This window comes from Microtus oregoni, unplaced genomic scaffold (assembly GCF_018167655.1).
Source record: "Microtus oregoni isolate MIOR12 unplaced genomic scaffold, Mior012 000001F_ref0000356, whole genome shotgun sequence".
Classification (NCBI taxonomy): Eukaryota; Metazoa; Chordata; class Mammalia; order Rodentia; family Cricetidae; genus Microtus; species Microtus oregoni.
In genome coordinates this window covers 84,703,477-84,718,194 of record NW_024543060.1, presented here as the reverse complement: position 1 = coordinate 84,718,194, position 14,718 = coordinate 84,703,477, and the positions used below count along the sequence as shown (strand labels likewise).

At 45.5% G+C, this 14,718-nt stretch overlaps 1 protein-coding gene across 5 annotated transcripts in view; it reads left to right on the top strand.

The window, feature by feature from the left end:
* Tmcc3 (transmembrane and coiled-coil domain family 3) overlaps positions 1 to 14,718 on the top strand; it is a 152,263-nt gene that overhangs the window by 112,920 nt on the left and 24,625 nt on the right. The window contains exon 1 of one of the 5 annotated variants that reach the window (XM_041667455.1): positions 365 to 474. The exons of the other annotated variants lie outside the window; for them this stretch is intronic. The gene's annotated coding sequence lies outside the window, so the exon portion shown is untranslated. Of the gene's footprint in view, positions 1 to 364; positions 475 to 14,718 lie in introns of those variants that run through there. 5 annotated transcript variants of the gene reach the window in all.

The window sequence follows — 14,718 nt, the reverse complement described above, 5'->3', positions numbered from 1 at the left end:
GCATGCGTGCGTGCGTGCATGTGTGTGTGTGTGTGTGTTCATTCTGCTACTTTGCATTTTCTCTGCCAGCCTGGATTTGTTAAACTGAGGTCTTGCTCCTGCGGGCACACAGGTGTGGCAGCCAGGCTGAGTGTGAACCGTTCTATACTGTTGTGTGTGCCACAGCCTGCCTCTGCCCTGGTGGGCCTCCCTGCAGAGACAGAGTGCCTGGCTCGACCCTCAGCACAAAGAGCCCATTTGTATAGCTGAATGCATCCCATTATTGCTGACAGTTGTTCTGGGCACAGCACAGGGCGTGGAGTTTCCCCCGAGACAAACACGGGAATATCCAGAGATAGTGTGAGTTGATCTCCTCCAAAGTCCAGGGTGAGTCATCCGCAGGTGCCGTGGAGAGTATCAGCCTGCCTGCACACAGTCGGCCGGCTGCCGTGGGCAGGATGGTGAGAGCCTCCGCCGTGGTTTATCCTGGAGTTGGTGAGTCTTTTACAGCCCCTGTATGTAAATATGTATCGCCGGGCCCTTTGTAATTAATGTCCTGCCAGATGCTTGGGAGAAATACAAATTTCTTTGTTCTAATTAGTTGTCTTTGCGCTTTCTCAAATCCCTCTCTAATTTCCCAAGTGGGTTTCTAGGCATTTAAACACCCGAACTCCTAGTGAATTGCCCAGTTCATGCACTGTTCCTTCCTTTTAGAAGCGTAAGTTCAGTGAGAGTGTTTAAGGGGAGGGACATGCCAGGGGTGGAGTGTGGGAACTCCAATAAAAAAAAAAAATCAGTGTCCCCCCCCCCCTCCTCCCCTCTTGCCTGTGGATCTGACAGGCTCAGAGCCTCAGAGCTGGCATCGAACTTCCTGCTTTGACAACCCCAGTGGCTACCTTCGTTCCGTTTTCCCTGGAAGCTTGAACTTCCATATAACTGTCTTGGTGACACCTCAAGTCACCACATGCAAGAAGGGTGTGGGGGACACTGCCCTATGAGTAGGGAAAGAGAGGAAGCAGACTGGGGTGGGTGTGTGCAGCGTGCCTTTGAATCCCAGCTCCCTCGCCCATCCTGGGACTTCCGTGGTGGGATGCGGTGTGTTGTGATGTGGGGCCCTCCGCAGAGGTGCAGGATCTAGGATGTGAGCATCCGACCCTGGAACTGCTGCTGTTACAGGAAATCAGTATTCATGTCGCTGTGTGTGGCTGTTGTGGAAAAGTGGTGTTTCTTTTATTCGTTAGATATTAAAATATCTCTTTTTATTTTCTTTTTTGTTTGTTTGTTTATTTGTTTAGAGACAGGGTTTCTCTGTGTAGCCCTGGCTGTCCTTGAACTCTGCTGTGTAACTCACTAGGCTGTCTTGGAATTTAGAGCCTGCCTCTGCCTCCTCAGTGCTGGGATTAAAAGCCTGTGCCATCACTGTCTGGCAGTATTAAAATATTTCACTACATTTAACTACAGTTTTTTTTTTTTTCTGGTGGGCTCTTCATCAAAGGTTTAAGTAGAACCTCTTTTAAAAGGGTATGTTCTTAGTAGCTATTCTCTGGTCTTTCAAAACTGCAAGAACTGGAATTGTAGGAGGGAGGGAAAAGTTAGAGATGTTGACTCCTTAAATCTCGGACATTAAAGGATCTGATGGTTCCAGCAATGTATCCCATCGCCTCAGCATTGCGACGGGCACAGTTAGCAGCCATCGGCATGCTGTGGTGTCAGTTGGAATGAAAGAGAAAGTGCCTCTTAGATCATGCTGCTTATGAAACAGTTTCAACTGCCACCCCACCCCACCCCACAACCTTCAGCCTGGACCTTCCACAAAGATACAGTGTAGCCTTGTGAAGCCATTGATTGGCCTGGACTGTCCACAAAGATACAGTGTAGCCTTGTAAAGCCATTGATTGGCCTGGACTGTCCACAAAGATACAGTGTAGCCTTGTGAAGCCATTGATTGGCCTGGACCATCCACAAAGATACAGTGTAGCCTTGTGAAGCCACTGATTGGTGAACAGGCCATTCTGGGGGTGTCCTGTTCATGTTGGCACCCCTTCCACCTTTACAACCCCTTTATTTCTTCTAACCAGTATGGGGGTTGGTGGGTTAGTTATGCTATCGGGGTTAGCCTTTCCCATGGCCAGGATCTTTCTCCTGACTGTGCTTTTACTTGGCTGCCTGTGACCCAGTCAGGACCAAATGCAGAGTGGCCTAAGGGCCTTTGAATACAAGTCACCATTTCAATTTTAATATTACACAGAGGTTAAGTTATATTAGAGATAATAATCATAGTAAGTGAATCAAGCCCATCTTAGACAGACACTTTCCATGCTTTCTTACTTATGGTTTCTGGATTTTATGTAGATATGTAAAATCATGTATGTATGTATGTATGTATGTATGCTACAGAAGTAGAAGTAAAACCAGGAATAAAGTAGGAGGGGTCATGGAGGGAATATGCATAGCAGGTGATCTATATCGTACTTGTATGGAAACATCTTAAGTTACACAATGCGAGATACAATGAAAACTGTTTCTACTTGTGATTTTTTTAAATGCTAAGAGGTGGCTATAGTGGCACACCTTCAATTCCAGCACTTGGGAGGCAGAGGAAGGAGGGTCTATGTGGGTTCAAGCCCAGACTGGCTTATATAGTGAGCTCTATGTAGGCCATCCAGAGCTACGTAATGAGACCCTGATGTGGGATTCACCCTCTGTATGCTGTGAATATGTTTTATTACCATTGGTTAATAAAGAAGATGCCTTGGGCTATGGCAGAGCAGAATAGAACAAGGCGGGAAATCCAAGCAGAGATAGAGGAGGAAAGAAGGTGGGGTCAGGCAGCTGCCACCATGCAGCCGCCCAGGGAACAAGAGGTAACAAACCGCGAGCCTCGGGGTAAAATATAAAATGATAGAAATGGGTTAATTTAAGATGTAAGAGCTAGCTAGAAGTACATCTGAACCATCGGCCAGACAGTGTTGTAATTAATATAACTTCTGTATTATTATTCAGGTCTGGGGTAGCCGGGAAATGAAAGTGCAATCTCCGTTTATAAGACCCTGTCTCAAAAAAATAAAAAAAGAAAGAAAGAAAAAAAACTTTAAAAAATAAAAGTAAAGTTCTAGGGACAGAGCATAGGGGTTGGAAAAGGCCCTGTCCGTTCTATTACTTCATGCATGCTTAGTACTTCATTCCATAGTTTTTAAATGACTGTAAGGTTTGAAATATTATGCAGCAGAGATAGTGCATTAAGGGAAAAGAAGGTGACATGCCTAGGAACCAGTGCCAGTTACAGGCATGCCCTGTGACTCTCCTTGACAGTTTCACAGCCCCCCCCCCAACCCTAAGATGCCAGCTCTCTCTAGAGACTCACGTTAATCATTATCCCGCTCTATCTCATCATTTTTACCACCGATATATTTATACACAGGGAGCTGGCATCTGACCTTGGTGGAGCTTCACTCGGAAGATGTTCTTGTTTGCCTGTTTAAGTTTTGTTTGTTGGGTTGGGGAGCTGTGTTTTTGTCTTGGAAGGATTTCACTAGGTAGCTGTAGTGGCCAGACTCTCACTGTGTAGCCCAGGCTGCCTCAAACTGATGATGCTCCAGCCTCAGCTTAACGAGTACCTGGATGTGTTCTCTAACCTGCTTTATCTCACACTTAATCTATTAAATTAGCACATCTCTAGTCCCACGTTATTCCACTATGCAGGTGTGTCCGTATGATCTTATGTGTGTATGTCCACTCCATGTATGATCTTACATGTGTATATGTCTACTTCATGTATGATCTTATATATGCCCACTCCATGTATGATCATACGTGTGTATGTCCACTCCATGTATGATCATACGTGTGTATGTCCACTCCATGTATGATCATATGTGTGTATGTCCGCTCCATGTATGATCTTATATGTATATTTCCACTCCATGTATGATCTTATATGTGTATGTCCACTCCATGTATGATCTTATATGTGTATGTCCACTCCATGTATGATCTTATATGTGTATGTCCACTCCATGTATGATCTTATATGTGTATGTCCACTCCATGTATGATCTTATATGTGTATGTCCACTCCATGTATGATCTTATATGTGTATGTCCACTTGCTTTGCCCGAGGCCTTTGGGTTTTCTTTGCATTGTTTCTTGTTTTTCCCATGGTTTGCTTTTGTGACCGATGCTGTTTTGAACCTTTAATGTACTTTCCTGTCTGAGCAATGGGGTGTCTGGGTCTTCAAGGCAGTTCAAATGCCAGTTTTTCACATCATAAGAATCAATTATATGTAAACATGTCCAATTTATCGTAATCTGATTTTAGCATGGCTTCATTTCAAAGCCCTAGAACTGTAATTAACAAAGTTCTCTTCCGTTTTGGCTTCTGAGAAAGTAGCTTCAATCTTAAGGATATGGCTTTATTTTTTGTTGTTGTTTTGTTTGTTTGTTTGTTGTAGCTATTGTTGCAGAAACCATTTTTGAAAGTCCAGACAAACATTTAAGACTAGGAATCACAAACAAAGCAGCTTAGCCCCCTGAAGTCTCACGAGCTCTGTGTAACCTGTCTGTCTCTTCAGCTATCCCAAGGTAAGGGACACTGTCATGTGTCATGATGTCAGGGACGACTCCGGGGGACAGGTTCTGTAAAAGGCTTCACTAGGTGATACTGTCATTGCGCAAACATCGTGAAATACATAAACCTGGGCGGTCCAGCCAGCTCCGTAGCTAGACCGCAAGGCCCAATCCCTGCATACACAGCGCTGTGCTAGGTACTGTGAGCAGTGGTAACATAGCAGTGTCCGTGTGGACCCTTGTCAGCATGGAAAAAACCACGATAAAAATACCAAAGAGTTTCACTTTAGTGATGCACCTGTGTCGGGCGCTTACCATGAATGGAGCTTCCAGGATGGGACGCGCCCTGCATGAGTCAGTGCCTGAGTCATTGGGCAGGGACTGTGAAGGCCTGGAGTCTTAATGCGTGGTCCGATAGGTATCATTTTTAAAAGCTGGGCTCTTATTAAGCACCACTAAATTTACCAAAAATTTTTTTTTCTTCAATAGTAAACTGATCTTAATGTCCCTTTTTATTTTCTGAAAATTTTTAACTTCTTCAAAAAACATATAAAAGAGACGTTGTCGAGCTACGCCAGTGGTTCTCAACCTCCCTAGTGCTGCAAGCCTGTGCTACAGTTCCTCATGCTGTCGTCACCCCAACCATAAGATTATTGTTGTTGCTACTTCATAACACTAATTTTGCTACTGGTATGAATTGTAATGTAAATATCTGATATGCGACCTCAAGGAGGTTGTGACCCACAGATTGAAAGCCACTGAACTATACAAAAATACATTCTTACTTCGTAAGCTTTCTTCTGTTCTAAAATGTTTTAATTTTATCCTTTAAACGTTTTGTTTAAAAAGACAAAAAAAAAGCTAAGGCTCAAACATTCACATTAATCTATGGATTATCAACATCCATGATGGAGATTATCACATCGATGGCTTCGCCCTCATCTTGGCCCACCTGACAAGGTCTTCAGGAGCAGTGAGGCACAGGGAACCATCATATGTTGGCAGTGGCTTCTTCTCGGTGGCTTCCTGGTGGACCTGCCTGGTGCTGTTTTACAGTTAACTGTTTTGTTTTTAATGATGTAATGTGGAAGGAGAGTAAGAAACAATAATGACAGAAAGTACTCTGAGTGTGTAAACCAGGGGCGTAGCCCTTTATTTCCGAGCAAGAGTGTGTCACCCTTTTCTCCGACTGCTAAAGAAGTAGGTTTGTTTACACAGGTATCGCCCAGACACATGAGCAATGTGTTGTCAGTGATAGTAATGCAGCTGTGATGACACCAGGTGAGCGTTTCTTCCACCAACTACTTCAGTATAGTCTCATAGGACTCGTGCACACTGCAGCCGGAACCTACATTGTACTCTGTGTGTGTGCATGTGTGTGTGTGCATGCCTACGTGTGTGTGTGTAAGTGTGTGTGTGTGTGCATGCCTACGTGTGTGTGTAAGTGTGTGTGCGTGCACTCTGTGTGTGTGCGTGTGTGTGTGCGTGTGTGTGTGCATGCCTACGTGTGTGTGTAAGTGTGTGTGTGTGTACTCTGTGTGTGTGCATATGTGTGTGTGCATGCCTACGTGTGTGTGTGTAAGTGTGTGTGTGTGCACTCTGTGTGTGTGCATATGTGTGTGTGCATGCCTACGTGTGTGTGTGTGAGTGTGTGTGTGCACTCTGTGTGTGTGCATATGTGTGTGTGCATGCCTACGTGTGTGTGTGTAAGTGTGTGTGTGTGCACTCTGTGTGTGTGCATATGTGTGTGTGCATGCCTACGTGTGTGTGTGTAAGTGTGTGTGTGTGCACTCTGTGTGTGTGCATATGTGTGTGTGCATGCCTACGTGTGTGTGTGTAAGTGTGTGTGTGCACTCTGTGTGTGTGCATATGTGTGTGTGCATGCCTACGTGTGTGTGTAAGTGTGTGTGTGCACTCTGTGTGTGTGCATATGTGTGTGTGCATGCCTACGTGTGTGTGTGTAAGTGTGTGTGTGTGTACTCTGTGTGTGTGCATATGTGTGTGTGCATGCCTACATGTGTGTGTGTAAGTGTGTGTGTGTGCACTCTGTGTGTGTGCATATGTGTGTGTGCATGCCTACGTGTGTGTGTAAGTGTGTGTGTGCACTCTGTGTGTGTGTATATGTGTGTGTGCATGCCTACGTGTGTGTGTGTAAGTGTGTGTGTGTGCACTCTGTGTGTGTGCATATGTGTGTGTGCATGCCTACGTGTGTGTGTGTAAGTGTGTGTGTGTGCACTCTATGTGTGTGCATATGTGTGTGTGCATGCCTACGTGTGTGTGTAAGTGTGTGTGTGTGTGTACTCTGTGTGTGTGCATGCCTACGTGTGTGTGTAAGTGTGTGTGTGTGTGTGTGTGTGTGTGTGAGAGAGAGAGAGAGAGAGAGAGAGAGAGAGAGAGAGAGAGAAGGGTCTTGATGCATTAATGAAGCTTCCTGTTAGTCTCACTTGAGGGTAGAAGCACTAGGGACTTTGTTTTAAAATATAAAACTAAACATAAAACTAAGCAATAGCAGGAAGGAATGTGAAACAAAGTCTTTCATTTCTGCATTCCCACTCCATTGCCCCATGGGTAACTACCATCCAGAATTCCTAGGCTATCCTTCTAGAAAATTCCGTGTACATACAAGTGCATGTGTATACATCTACAACAACCCACTCCTCCCTCTTCTGAAGCCCAGATGGATGTGCACCGTAGCCGAGCATCTTGCCTTTCCCTCTTAGCGGGCTGCCTTAGAAAGCTTCCCACATTCGCCATTCAGCTCCGTCTCCATTTTAGCCGCTGCATCATTTCCTAATGCAGCTTTTTTTTTTTTAAGTGGTTCGCTATTGATGGTTGTCTGGGCTGTTTCCAAAGTGGAAGTAAGTGGTGGTGGTGGTGGCAAAGGTGGCAGCAGACGCTGGTGTTAGAAGCATCAGCAAGGAACTGGAGAAAAGGCAAAGGCTTAGATACACTTTAATTTTTATTTCTCATACTCAAATCTCTCAGAGTTGCTTGTTTTAAACATTATGTGGACGCTCAAAGGGGTTAAATAGGTGGGCCTGGTTGGCACAGAACTATAATCCTAGCTACCTAGTGACTAGAGGTTTCAGAGTTCCAACTGTCTTCTCCGGCAGCCATAGTGCCGATATTCCCTATGGTCACTGAGCTGTTTGTCGTAGCCTCGTTCACAGACTTTTCTTGTGATGCCTTTGGACACGGGAGATCCCCGGATGTGGAACTTAGCGTTGCATTGGTGTGTTGGCAAACATCCTGGCACCAAGTAGCCCCTAAGGGAAGGCATGGCAGGACAGCATATCTGTGTGGGCGCCAAACCAGGGTGAAGGAAGAGATGGGACTGATCCGGGCCTGAGCACTTCGCCTGGACAAGGTTCACTGGGTCAGGCTGTTCGCTCTGGGAAAGAGGGAGAAAGTACAGAATGTGTTCAAACACAGGGTTGGGTCAGGGCACGGAGGCCTTTAAAGTCCAGCTTCAGGAAGTTGAACTCCATCCCATAGACAGTGTGTGACCATTGAAAGGGGTAGCCTGGGGCCACATGAGTAAAGACATTGGCAGTGAGCCTGCGTGCAGTATAAAAGATTTGAGCTGGACAAGGAAAGGCCGGTGAGCAAGCTGAAAGAAGATAAAGGAAAAAGAATGAGGCGGGTGTAGTGGTCAAGGGAGTGAGGGGGTTAGCTGTAGAGACTGAGGGACTGTCAGTTACCTACGTGACACTCAGAATAGACGTGCAGATCTTGTGATAGTCACATCTGGGCTGGGGGAGGGGGGGCAAGAACAGTCAGAAAGATTTATTGAAGCTGTTGATGAAAGATGCTGGATAAATGGGAAACTGATGATTGTCCCCAAATCCGCTTGTCATTTAGTTCTTGCCTAATAATACCTTCACTTCTTCTATTTATGCATATTAAGTCGGTTCCTCTGAAGGGCGTGCCCGTGGTGTGAAATAAACACACCTTTGTCTCTGATCACCTACGACTGAATACTGGGAGTCAGTCCTGGGCTATGAGATATGCATTCACCTCTCATCAGGTTCCTATTTCTCCAGGATGAAAAGCAAGCAAGCAAGGGGTCTTTGACGGAGGGTTGAGGTATATTTACAATGACCTGAACAATAAAACAGACGTGACACCATGTACAGCAGTGAGCCACAATAGTATAGAGACCAAAGAGACGTCAGCGCGTGAGTTTCAGGCTGATATCCTGGGCTGAATGAGGTTTCACGATGTTCTTGGTTGATGAATCTCCAACAGATGGTCCTCTAACATTTTGAAATGCTGAATAAAGTAGGTGGACCAAGCTGAATTAATGAAGCGTAGCATATTGTCGGCGGCATTACATTGTTCAAAGCCGTGGAGTCAAGTTCATCAGCTTTCCCAAGGCCAAAGAAAGAAGGGGAGAAAAGCCCTACCATTTATATATCTTAAGGAACTTAATAGACTAGTAAAGTCTATTACGGAAGCCTATTTGACCCGCTGGGCGTACAATCAATATGTTTTCGAGCCATGGCTCTGAATGCAGGCAGTTCTGGAACAATCTCAAGGCAGGTGCCCCATCTGATTTGTCTCAGTCTCCAGGGGAGCGAGGGCTCTAAGGGAGCGCACAAACACGTGATTTGATCTACTGGCACCAGAACTCCCAAGCTACCTTCCGCTCTCACCACCTCAGGTTGGTTTTGTTGTTGTTTTTCCTTGTTGCTCTGATAAAAATGCCTTGACAAAAAATAACCATCAGGGCAGCAGGAGGGAAGCGGAGAGCAATGAGCCCAGTGCCCGGCCAGCATCCTTTTGGTGCAGCCCAGGGCTCAAGCCCACACTCAGAGTGGCTCTCCCCACGTCAGTTAATCTCTTAAGAGAATCCTTCAAAGGTGTCCCCAGAGGCCAGCCTCATCCTCCAGGCGTGCCTGAAGCTTGTCTCCCAGGTGGCTCCAGATCCTGCCGAGGTGACAGGTAACAGTACCATCACCTCTCCCCCACGGTACAGACCTTCCCCCCTTCTTAATCTAATCTAGGTTTGTTTGTCTGTTTGGTTTCCTGGACAGAACTTTTGTCTCACAACCTAGTTGGACGAGAAAATAGGTGACCATGCCACTACCATGCTGCTGGACTGCTTAGGGAAAGCAGGGGGTGACACTGTGACATGCCACTGGAGTTTCCTTTGTAGTCCATGAGTAAATGGCCTATTCCCTTCAGAGAATCTTCTCTAACTCCTGCCTTTCCTTTCGGCCTGAAAACAGAGCCTCTGTAATCTGTCCGTCCCCCTTGATGGAATGAACCGAGGCTACTGATCATAACTGGAGCCTGTCTACTTGTTGATAAAGGTCTCCAGGAGAAAAACAAGCAGAAATGTCCTAAATTACCAGTTGGGTAGTTTAGAAGCAAAATGATTGGTTGTCTATCATGTGATAGATAATATTCTCTTAGATTAAGGACTTAGCTAGCCTTAGCTTCAAGGGTTTGTGTGAGTGTGTGTGATGTGTGTATACTTGTCTGGTATGTGAGTATGTGGGGTGTTGTGTGTGTACACACATGGTATGTGTGTGTGTGTGTGTGTGTGTTTGTGTGTTAATACTAGGTCTAGTTAAATGATCCCTGACTCCAAGACACAAGAGTACTTAGCCTTGGTATGCAGTAACGTAAGAATATGTTGACTAAATCAGACACATCCATTCTTGTGCGGTCTTCTGTGACCTCACAGCATATGAACCAAACATGAAACCCCTAAAATACAGCCTAGTCACCGCTCTGGAACTTTGCACCCTTAGTTGAGACAAGTGGTTCTCAACCTGTGGTCGTGACCCTTTCGGTGCTCAAACAACCCTTTCGTAGGGTCGCATAGACCATTTACATATCAGATATTTACAACTCATAACAGTAGCAAAATTGCAGTAATGAAGTGCCAATAAAAATGATTTTATGGGAGGCTGGAGAGGTGGCTCAGCAGTTAAGAGCACTGGCTGCTCTTCAGAGGTCTTGTGTTTGCCTCCCAACAACCATATAGTGGCTCACAACCATCTCTAGTGGGATCTGATGCCCTCTTCTTTCATAAAGCGTGTATACAGAGAGAGTACTCATATACATTAGAAACATTAGATATACATTAGATAGATAGATAGATAGATAGATAGATAGATAGATAGATAGATAGGCAGACAGACAAGTGGTTTTTATGGTTAGGGATCACCATAACATGAAGAACTGTATTAAAGGGTTGTAGCGTTAGGAAGGTTGAAACACTGATATCAGAGCCTGAGCTTGGTAGTACATCTGCAGTCCCAGCCAAAGTAGCCACGCAAATTCAGGAGTTCAAGGCCAGCCTGGGCAACAGAGGCTGCGTGGTCTCAAAAAAAAAAAAAGATTTTTAGCTGGGTGGTGGTGATGCACTTCTTTAATCTCAGTGATGGGGAGGCAGAGGCTGGTAGATCTCTGCGAGTTCAAGGCCAGCGTACAGCCTGTTCTACAGAGCTATTTCCAGAACAGCTAACGTTCCACAGAGAACCCATATCTCAAAAAGAAGAGAAAGAAAGAAAAAAATAAAAACAACAGGATTTAAACAGGCCATGTTTTGTTTTTTGTGTTTTTTTAAATTTTTATTTCTGACATTTCACCTTTTTTTCAACATTTTCCATGATCAAGTGGAGCCTCCTGGAGGCTCTGTCTTCATCAGCCCTTGGCTTCCTTTCAGACATAATGTTGTACCAGGCTGGTGAAGCACACCTTTAATCCCGGTGCTCAAAAGGCAGAGGCAGGAGGATCTCTGAGAGTTCGCAGCCAGCCTGGTCTACAGAGTGAGTTCCAGGGCAGCCAGGGCTACAGAGACTCTCTCTTAAATACAAACAAACAAACAAACAAAAACAACCTGAAACCAAAATGCAAAATTAAAAATAAATCACAACTTTTTAAAAGTATCTCCTAAACATTGCTCTCCAGGTAGACTGTCTTAACTGGATTTTTTTATTTTTTATTTATTTATTTTGTGCTTTCTTCTCTCTCAACTTCCTGGGTGTTAGGATAGCAGTCGTGAACTGCCGCATGCATCCTGGTAGTTTTTCAAGCCTCCCCCTCCCCACCAAGTCCAGGGGGGAGATTACCTCCCCTCCCCCCAGTCCACATCAGGTGTCTCCTTACCAGAACCCTCACTGAATCATCAGACTTCCTCACAGCTTCCTCTCTGGTCCATTCTCTGTGACACGTACTACATTCTCTTACACACAGGTCACTGTGCGCCTCTCCACCTAAGCAGTGGACACGCCCAGGGCCGAGCTTGTCACGCCCCTCTCTGGGACTCCAGCCGCCAAGCATTCTGCCAGTCTCACAGAGCAGATGGGGAGGGGAGGGCATTTTCCAAATCTTGAGTCTGGATCTGGGTGGGCTGGTTTGGAAGCGAACTTAATAAATTCTGTCTGCTCTCATAGAAACAATGTGGCCTGTGTGTCGGTGTCCTTTCTAGTTCAATCCAGCCTCTTTGAGAAACATTGGCTCTCTAAGTAACCATTATGTAATGAGACAAGACATGAGCCCAGTGTGTGGCAACATGGTATTTGGGGATTGCTGTTTTTCAGAATTTAAAATTAAGCATTTCCGTGTCTAAATCTGATGCAGCTCGTTTACCTCCCAGATAAAAGTACTTCCGGTACTTTTCATTTACATTTTGTGTTCTGGTAACACACACACACACACACACACTTTTATCATTTATCAGATAGCATATGTACACACTGAACTAAAATACAGCACACATTGACAGGCTAATGTTCTTACTGTAAAATGATGATCCTGACAGCTCTTGCTTTTCATGAACTAAGACTTTTTTGCTTTTTATGTTACTTTTTTTGGGGGGGGGGGGGATATAACTTTCAGTAACCCACATCTATCTTAGATGTATGGCTGGGTGATTCCTACCCTAGGTGGAGCGATTGTCATTTGGATCAGTAGCGGCAGTAGCCTGGTGCTCCTTAGCGCCCCCTCCTGGTGACTCACTCTCCCAACTTCTGCAAGGGTAACCCCTGCGTCAGTCTCAGCGGGAATGTTCTGTGCTTTTCTTTTTGAAGCGTTTCACGCAGGAGGCTTCCTCTACAGCAGTGGTTCTCAACCTCCCTAATGCTGCGAGTCTTTTATCCAGTTCCTCATGTTGTGCTGACCCCCCACCATAAAGTTACTCCCATGGCTACTTCAAAATTGTAGTTTTGCCACTGTTAGGAATCGTAATGTAAATATCCGATATGCAGATGGTCTGGGGCGACCCTTGTGAAAGAGCAGTTGGACACCCCCCCCCAAAGGGGCCGCGACCCACAGGTTGAGAACTGCTGCTCGGTGGCGTTATGTATTAGCAGGTCCTCTGCTCCTTTGGCTGGCTGCATTTTGAACTACTTAGCTGCATGCTTTTCATTGTGGCCACACCGATACCACAGACGGACACATACACAATTTGCTGATAATTTAATGTATTTAGTAAGCCCATTGTCACTCTGTGTCAGTACCAGATTGCTGGGTGTGAGAGCTGCAGAGACCTTAAAGGCTGTGGAGTTCGGCCTCCCAGTTCCCTCTCCCAGGCTCCTAAGGTCTGAAGTTAACTACTGCACAGATCGCTGTTCCACCTATGTGGGTGTCTTCCTGAGGTAACTGTGTTGTGTCGCAATTCACGTTCTATTCGGCGGAGGACTGTCTTTATTGCTTTGCTCATTGTAGTGACGCAGACCACGTAAGGGAAGAGAGCTTTAGTTCAATTCTGTACATCATGGCAGGGAAGCCTGGCGGCTGGGGCAGCTCGGCAGTGGCCTGAGCATGAGGCCGCTGCCCCTCACAGTTTCATAGATAGGAAGTAAAGAGTTGGGCTGGAAGCAGGGCCAGACTGTAACCCTCAGAGGCTCCTTAGTTTACCACACACGCCAGCTGAGCCTCATCTCCCCAAATAGTGCCACCATCTAGGGACCAGCCGTTCAGCTCCCGTGTCCCAAACCATGGCAATAGCTGTGGTCAACAAGAACACAATACTGGTAAAACCTAAAAATGCCAACTCTTCCTTGGCAAGAGTTTCTGTTATCTCGAGGCTCCAGTCCCTCACCTGGAGCCCATCCACTTCCCTTAGTGTCAGTTAAATGAAGCGTAGCTGACTCTGTCCGAGAAGCCGTTTAATTAAAACCAGTCAGTGATGGAGAAGGAGGGGGGCCGTTGAGCAATTCCTGTGTTTCTATAGCGGTTTTAGTTTAAAAGTATTGTCTCGAATGTTTTGTGTTCTTGAATGTGATCCTTTCTAAACTCTCATTAAAAAAAAATAAACAAAAACCACAGAATTATTCTTAGGATGGGAAGTCTTAGAGTCAGTTCCATTTCTGTGGTCTCTGCATGTAAAAACAAACAAATCCTTCATCTTCCTGCCAGGAAAGTTTCACAGAAAGGGTTCTGAAGGGCAGAGAGCGGTGGACTTACAGCAATGGGAACTTTGTTGACCTACCAGCCAGGGAGAAACCATAGAACATTCTTCAGAATGTCAGCATCTCTTTAGGTCTAGTTAGCAGGGGCTGGAGAGATGTCTCAGCGGTTAAGAGCACTGGCTGCTCTTCCAGAAGACCCAGGTTCAATTCTCAGCACCCACGTGGCAGCTCACAGCTGTCTATAACCCCAGTTCCAGGGGGTCTGACACCCTCACACAGGCGCACAAGCAGGTGAAACACGTGAAACAAAAATAAACAAATTAGATATAGTTAGCAAACAGGAAATTGGGGAAATTGTCTTTTCCCAATTAAAGCGCTTTCAAGCAGGATTAAAACCCTCAGTTGGTCAGGAAATTAATTGAATATGAATCGTCGTGTTTTATGTTTTCATGTGGAAAAGCAGAAGTTACATCACAACAGATACTCAACTACTTACCCAGTTCAACAGTGGCAAATTTCATGCTTGCTGTACATCTGTGTTTGTGCTTTGCACACACATGTGGGGATGTGTGTGTACATGTGTTGGCAATGAAAGCAATGGTATTCTTGTTGCTCTTGGCTTTGGACTTGAACAAATAAAGTTCCTATCTTCCTAGAGTGTATTGGGTTCAGGATGTGGTGACCATTTTCAGCGCTTGCTCTGCACAAGGCCAGTTAAAGCATTCATAAGCACGGGTTCACACTGACCTCACAGTTACCCTGTGGAATCGATACACCGTCCTCATTTCACACGTAGATTAAGGC